This window comes from Gorilla gorilla, chromosome 15 (genome assembly GCF_029281585.2).
Source record: "Gorilla gorilla gorilla isolate KB3781 chromosome 15, NHGRI_mGorGor1-v2.1_pri, whole genome shotgun sequence".
In the NCBI taxonomy this organism is placed as follows: domain Eukaryota; kingdom Metazoa; phylum Chordata; class Mammalia; order Primates; family Hominidae; genus Gorilla; species Gorilla gorilla.
Window position 1 is genome coordinate 34033225 of NC_073239.2, and position 6775 is coordinate 34039999.

Below are 6775 nucleotides of genomic sequence, written 5' to 3' on the forward strand. Positions count from 1 at the left end.
TTTTTTTTTTGAGACTGATTCTCACTGTCACCTAAGCTGGAATGCAGTGCCATGATCATGGCTCACTGCAGCCTTGAACTCCTGGGCTCAAGGGGTCCTCTTGCCTCCGTCTTCTAAGTAGCTAGGACTACATGTGCCCAGCTAACTTTTTTTTTAGTTTTTGTAAAGATGGGGTCTTGTTATTTTGCCCAGGCTGGTCTCAAACTCCTTGGCTCAAGCTATCTTTCCGCCTTGGGCTCTCAAAGTGCTGGGATTACAGGGGTGAGCCAACAAACTTGGCTTCGTTCAATCTTTCAACAAAGCACAGTGGTTCTAAACTTCAGTATGCATAGAATCATCTGGTGGATTTATTAGAAATTCAGATTTCTGGGCTGGGCATGTTGGCTCACGCCTGTAATCCCATCACTTTGGGAGGCCGAGGTAGATGGATCACGAGGTCAAGAGTTTGAGACCAGCCTGGCCAACATGGTGAAACCCCATCTCTACTAAGAATACAAAAATTAGCCAGGTGTGGTGGCGCATGCCTGTAATCCCAGCTACTCAGGAGGTTGAGGCAGAAGAATTGCTTGAACACGGGAGGAGGAGGTTGCAGTGAGCTGAGATCGTGCCATTGCACTCCAGCCTGGGGGACAGAGCAAGACTCCATCTTGGAAAAAAAAAAATTCAGATTTCTAGCGCCTACCCTCTGAGATTCGGATTCAGCTGGTTTGGCTTGATGCTAGAAAGCTGCATTTTTAGGAAGCACCGCAGATACTGGTGCTCCATGAGACTCACTGGTTAGTTAGAAGTATAGATTCTGGAGTCATGAAGCCTGGTTAAGTTCAGTATTTGCTTTGCCACTTATCCACTGTAAATCCTTGGCCAAGTTATTTAGTATCTCTTAATTTCTTCCTCTGGCTTGTATCTTGTGAGAACTAACCAAGATGATTCAAATAAACATGTGGTACACTTATTTGTGATATGAATATTACTTATTTTTGTTGTTGCTATTATTCAATGCCAAGAATTATGTTGAGCACTAAAAATACAATTATCCAGCCTGAGCATCATAGCAAGACTCTGTCTCTACAAAAATGAAAAAAATTAGCTGGGCACGGCAATGCACACCAGAAGTAACAGCTACTCGGAAGGGTGAGGCAGGAGGATCACTTGAGTCTAGGAGTCAGAGGTTAGAGTGAGCTATAATCCCACCACTGCACTCCAGCCTGGGTGAGAGTCAGACTCTGTCTCTAAAAAAAGAAAAAAAAAATAAAAGCAATTATCAAAAGGAAATAAACAACCTGCTCTAGTGGTAAACACAGACTTTCTATCTGTTGCTACCCTAGGCTGTTCTTGGCTTTGCAGAGCTGATAACTTTGTATTCAGAGCTCAGCTCAAACTTCCCCTCATCTGAGGCATTTCTTGACCACAGGATCTAAAGAGAGCCCCCCATCACTCTGTCACATTACCCTATTTTTATTTTCTTCATAACACATAACATTATCTGAAATTATCTTGCATTGTTTTTACCCATTTATTATCAGTTTCCTTCCACTAGAGAATAAATTTCCTGGGGGACCCTCTCTGTCTTGTTATCTGCTGTGCTCCCAACACCTAGAACAAAGTGTGGCAGAGTAGGCACTCAATATTTGTTGGGTAAATGAAGAAAAGTCTAGTGAAGAGGCAGAAGCATAAACAATTACCTATGAAACAATATACTAAGTGTCAAAGGCTTTGGGAGCTACATTCTAAATTGTACCAAATAGAAAATTCCATACTGTATCACTCCCAGACAGGACAATAAAATCTCCCACTTTTCTGAAAACCTGTAAGTTGTGAGATTTTTTTAGGCAAGGACGACTGCACATGAACTGGTATTAGATCTCTCTAGACCATTTCTCAGGAGTGCAGAGAAGTGTTTGTATTTTGTTTTCATGTGCGAAATCAGCTTTAAAGTAGAGGTTTCTTGGAAGTAGGAAACTTGAATGGATGGCAAATGCCTTTAATAACCAAAGTTACCACAGTTGTTAAGGTATCCCCAGTGCTGATATATCTCAGGATTAGGATGGATCTGCTAGAATTACACAGAGTAAAGAGGACTCTCGGAGCCTACTCTAGGCAGGCCTCTGGGGAGAAAATGTAAGTTATTTTTTTCCTCCTTATCATCAGGACAAAGCACACCATGAGCAAGTATGAGATTCCAACAAGTGTGGATGGAAATTAATTTGACAAATCTGAAACCATCTTTGCAAAATTATGACTGAGACAGTGAAAGAGATCTAACTTAACTGACTCCATCTTGCTTCTAACCAGGTTGTCCTTGTTCATTCCTGGGCATAGGCTGAACTAACTTTGGGAGAAACTTAGTTTATAGTTTGTGGTTTGTGACAGATAACAGCCCTTTCCCGGGGCTGACTTCCTTGTTGCCTGGAGACTAGATTGCCTTTGTAACACTAACATTAGCCATAAGATTGGAAATTATGGTTTGGGAGTCATGCAGCTGGAGGCTACAAGATTCTCACCCTCCCTAGACTGCTCCTAAGATCAGTGCTTGAGATATTTGGTGACCCCTGCACTTGATGGATCAGCTGGTACCACTCAGATTGATGAACTGGTTCATCTGATCTTGTAGCGCCCCCCACCCAGGAACTCAGGGCAAGAAGACAGCTTTGACTCCTTATTATTTCATCCCTGACCATCAGGACTCGTTCGTGGCTCACTGGCTTCCCCAACCAAGTTGTCCTTAAAAACTCTGATCCCCGAATGCTTGGGGAGACTGATTTGAATAATAATAAAATTCCATTCTCCTGCACAGCTGGCTGTGTATGAATTACTCTTTCTCCATTCTAATTGCCCAGTCTTGATGAACCAGCTCTGTCTAGGCAGCGGGCAAGGTGAACTCCTTGGGAGGTTACAAACCCTCTTTCTATGACTGTAAGTCATCACTGAGTATTCCAAAAGTAGGTGGAGCTGATAAACTGATAGCTCAGGCCTGGCAGCTATAGATTATTCTTGTTTCAAATGGGTATCACTGCCATTTGAATAAACTGTGAACAAGGTATATCTCTTTGACTGAATATAGAAATGAGTGGAATAGCTCATAAGTTGTTCTGTCCAATGACAGCCACTAGCCACAAGTGGCTACTTAGATTTAAATAAAAGCCAAATAAAATTTCCTTAGTCACACTGTAACCAAGTATCCCCATTTTTCTAAGAGATAGTTTAATGATTTTTAAAAAATCTCTCTTCTTTTCCCCCTTCTCCTCACTTCCTCCTTAGCTCTTTGGAAATGCAATTGTAGCCTTTTACCTCCTCTTTATCAGACACTCCCTATGGGGCAGGTTCATCTAACTATGTGCTTAGAAGCTCCAGAGAGGAACTCTCACCCACCGGGAGGTTGCCTTCAGAGACAACAGCCTATCTACAACCCAAAGTATTCCTGCTACAAAGCTTTCTCTTACCTGGAGAGTTTTGGCCACTTTTACAACCTAGTCCTGCCCACAAAAGGCACCAGCAGTCACTGTCCAGTAGATAAGGCACTGAAGGTAGTATGCAGACCCCCCAACCACTCGCTTCCTCCCCTCGTGCCATTCATGCCAGCATTCCATGCCCCATTTCAAAAGCACCCTCTTTCTGCTCCAAAAGTGAAATGGTACCCTTAAGGCAGAAAACCTGTACTTCCTCCCCTAAGGTAGCTTTGGAATAAAATATCATTTTCTTTATACCAGATCTCACTCTTGTTAAGTGGACTCTGCAGGCAGCGAGAGAGTGAACCTGCATTTGGGTTACAACACTAACTAGTTTAAGTGCTCAATAGCCACATATGTCTAGCAGTTACTATACTGGGCAGTGCAGAGACATTATCACAGAAAATTCTATTGCACACTATTGCTCAGGCACTGATGATTTCAGCCCCATGTTGTAGTGAGTGATCTGCTCTTGGAAAGGACAATATAGTGGACTTACTTTTGGGTGCCAGCAAGGGGGCAAAACTGAGGCTTTTTTGAGACTCCCAAACAGCTAGGAGGGAGGGAAACCAGACAAAGGAGCTGAAAAGTTGTTCCACTTCATCAGAAACTGAAAGGATGAAGGGATATGGGTTCACTGAAGATATTTACTGCTTTACTAGGACTTGATCAGAAACTTGATACTTTAAAAATTTGACTTTGTGCTGTTTGCAACTTGATTCTCCTTAAATTTTTATTTCTGAAAATAATAACCTGTTTTATCTGTTCTATTAGGAAACAAGGAGAGGGGGTTTTGGTCACACTGGGGCCAAAGTTTAGAAGGTAGAGATGATATATGCAATAGCAGTTAACAGAAGCAAAGAGGGGAATCTTAAGGCAAACGTGACAATGCAAGGGAAAGGAATTGGAAAAGACATTCTTTTCCATGCGGAGATTTCCTTTAGAAGAGTTATTGTCTACTCAAACTTTGGAGGATTTGTGTTTCTTTTGGTAAATAATGTGATTTCTTTTTGTAGAGGATGTATGGTGTAAAATCATGGACTTTGCCCTTAAGGGAACCCTCTTGCTGCTCCAGTCTTCCATTGTTTTATGATATTGAGTATTTCAGTAATGAAATCCCTAAAGTATACTCTGACTTCAGTTTCAGCTTATAAATTAGATCTGCCCTTTAAGAGCCATTTGAATTGCAGTCCCTCCAGTGCTATCTTTTGCATACCCAAATTATTGGGGGCGCTGTAGTTTGGCTAACTTTTAATCATTCAGAGAACTAGGAGAAGCAGACATGGTTAATTACTAGGATTAATGATAGTTAATAAGAGCAAACATTTACTGAACATTTACTGTCTGCCAAACACTATGCTAACAGCTTAATGCTTAACATTATCTCATTTAATCCTCACATAATTTCAATGAGCCAGGTATTGTTATTTCTGTTTTATAGAAAAGGAAAATGAGACTGTCAGACTGAGTAACTTGTTCCAAATTAGACAACTAGTAAACAGTAGAATCAAGATTCAAACCTAGGACTGTCTGATTCTAGAGCTTGCACTCTTATCCACTACTCTGGACAAGAATTTTAAACTATATTAATATTCTGATTTAAACTAATTGAAATCAACACTAGTGTTAGCAATTTCCTATTGACAGATCAGTTAAAAATGTTTCAATGATTATAGAATCATAAACCGAATAGAGAAGTAGACCTTTTCTTGCTGTTTTAAGTAGTTCAGAAAAGCCCTAGTGTAGTATATTGGTGTGACTAGCAGGTCTCAGAAACAAATGCATTCAATAAGTCCATTTGGTGTTTTTCATCTCTTCTTCTCTCCCGTGAGAGTTCCTGGGGAGATCTTAATGATGATAGTTGACATGGATCAAAGGCAGACAAAACATAAGGGAGAAAATACTGGAAGGAGCCTGGCTGATGGAACAGAAACTCCCTGAAGAATCCACACCTGAGTGATTAAAAACCTAGCCTGTAAAGTTTGAAGTTTAATATTCGTGAGGAAGCTACCCTCCTACCTGTTGATGAGGCAGAGAGAAAGGTTTAACTTGTCAGAGAAATTGATGCTTCCTGCCATATTATATTGAAATAAGAACCAGCTTGTTATCCACTCTTTTTTTTTTTTCTTTCTCAGCAACATAGGTTTAGGCTGAACTTATGTTCATATAGCTGCACAAATCTCCACGGGTATGAATATAAATCTATCTATTCAAATAGACTGTAAAGGTTTCTTAGGTTATTTCTCTTCTTTCTAGAACTTAAGTAAGGCTTTGATCACCACTGATAATACATTCATTAGTTAATGCGTGTAGAGTTTCCAGTCTAAAGGCAAATAAAAAGCGAAAAGGGGCCGCGCAGTGGCTCACTCCTATAATCCCAGCACTTTGGGAGGCTGAAGCAGGCAGATCACCTGAGGTCAGGAGTTCAAGATCAGCCTGGCCAACATGGTGAAACCCCGTTTCTACTAAAAATACAAAAATTAGCCGGGCGTGGTGGCAGGTGTCTCTAATCCCAGCTACTCGGGAGGCTGAGGCAGGAGAATGGCTTGAACCCAGGAGGTGGAGGTTGCAGTGAGCCGAGATCGCACCATTCACTGCACTCCAGCCTGGGTGACAAGAGCAAAACTTCGTCTCAAAAAAAAAAAAAAAAGTGAAAAGGTAGGAACGCTGTTGTTCACCTGCTGTTTTAGGAATTTTGCTCACGTACAGTTCAAATTATTAAGAAGCTGAAAATAAAGTACCTGGTCATGTGTGGAAAAACTTACAGCTAAAAGGTGAGATGAACTAGGTCTAGAAGGTCGGATTCACGTGAAATTAAAAGGGCAACGAAAGCCAGAACCTAATTTCTTAAAAAAAGTTAAAACAGGCCGGGTGCAGTGGCTCATGCCTGTAATCCCAGCACTTAGGGAGGCCGAGGCTGGCGGATCACAAGGTCAGGAGTTTGGGACCAGCCTGGCTAACAATGGTGAAACTCCGTCTCTACTGAAAATACAAAAATTAGCCGGGCGTGGTGGCGCGTGCCTGTAGTCCCAGCTACTAGGGAGGCGGAGGTTGCAGTGGCCGAGATCGCGCCACTGCACTCCAGCCTGGCCGACAGAGCAAGGCTCCGTCTCAAAAAAAAAAAAAAAAAAAAAGTTAAAACCCTCAAAATAATCCCACTTGTTAAAATACAAAACCTGAAACCATTTCAGTTTCTTCTGCAAAATGAGTTGGAGAGAGTAGGGTTGAACCAGGCATGCTCTTTCGGGCCTTTCGACGCTGACATCCCGGGATATTACACCAGGTTCAAGATACCAGCTTGCGGAAAGAGAGCTGCTAAACTTGACCAT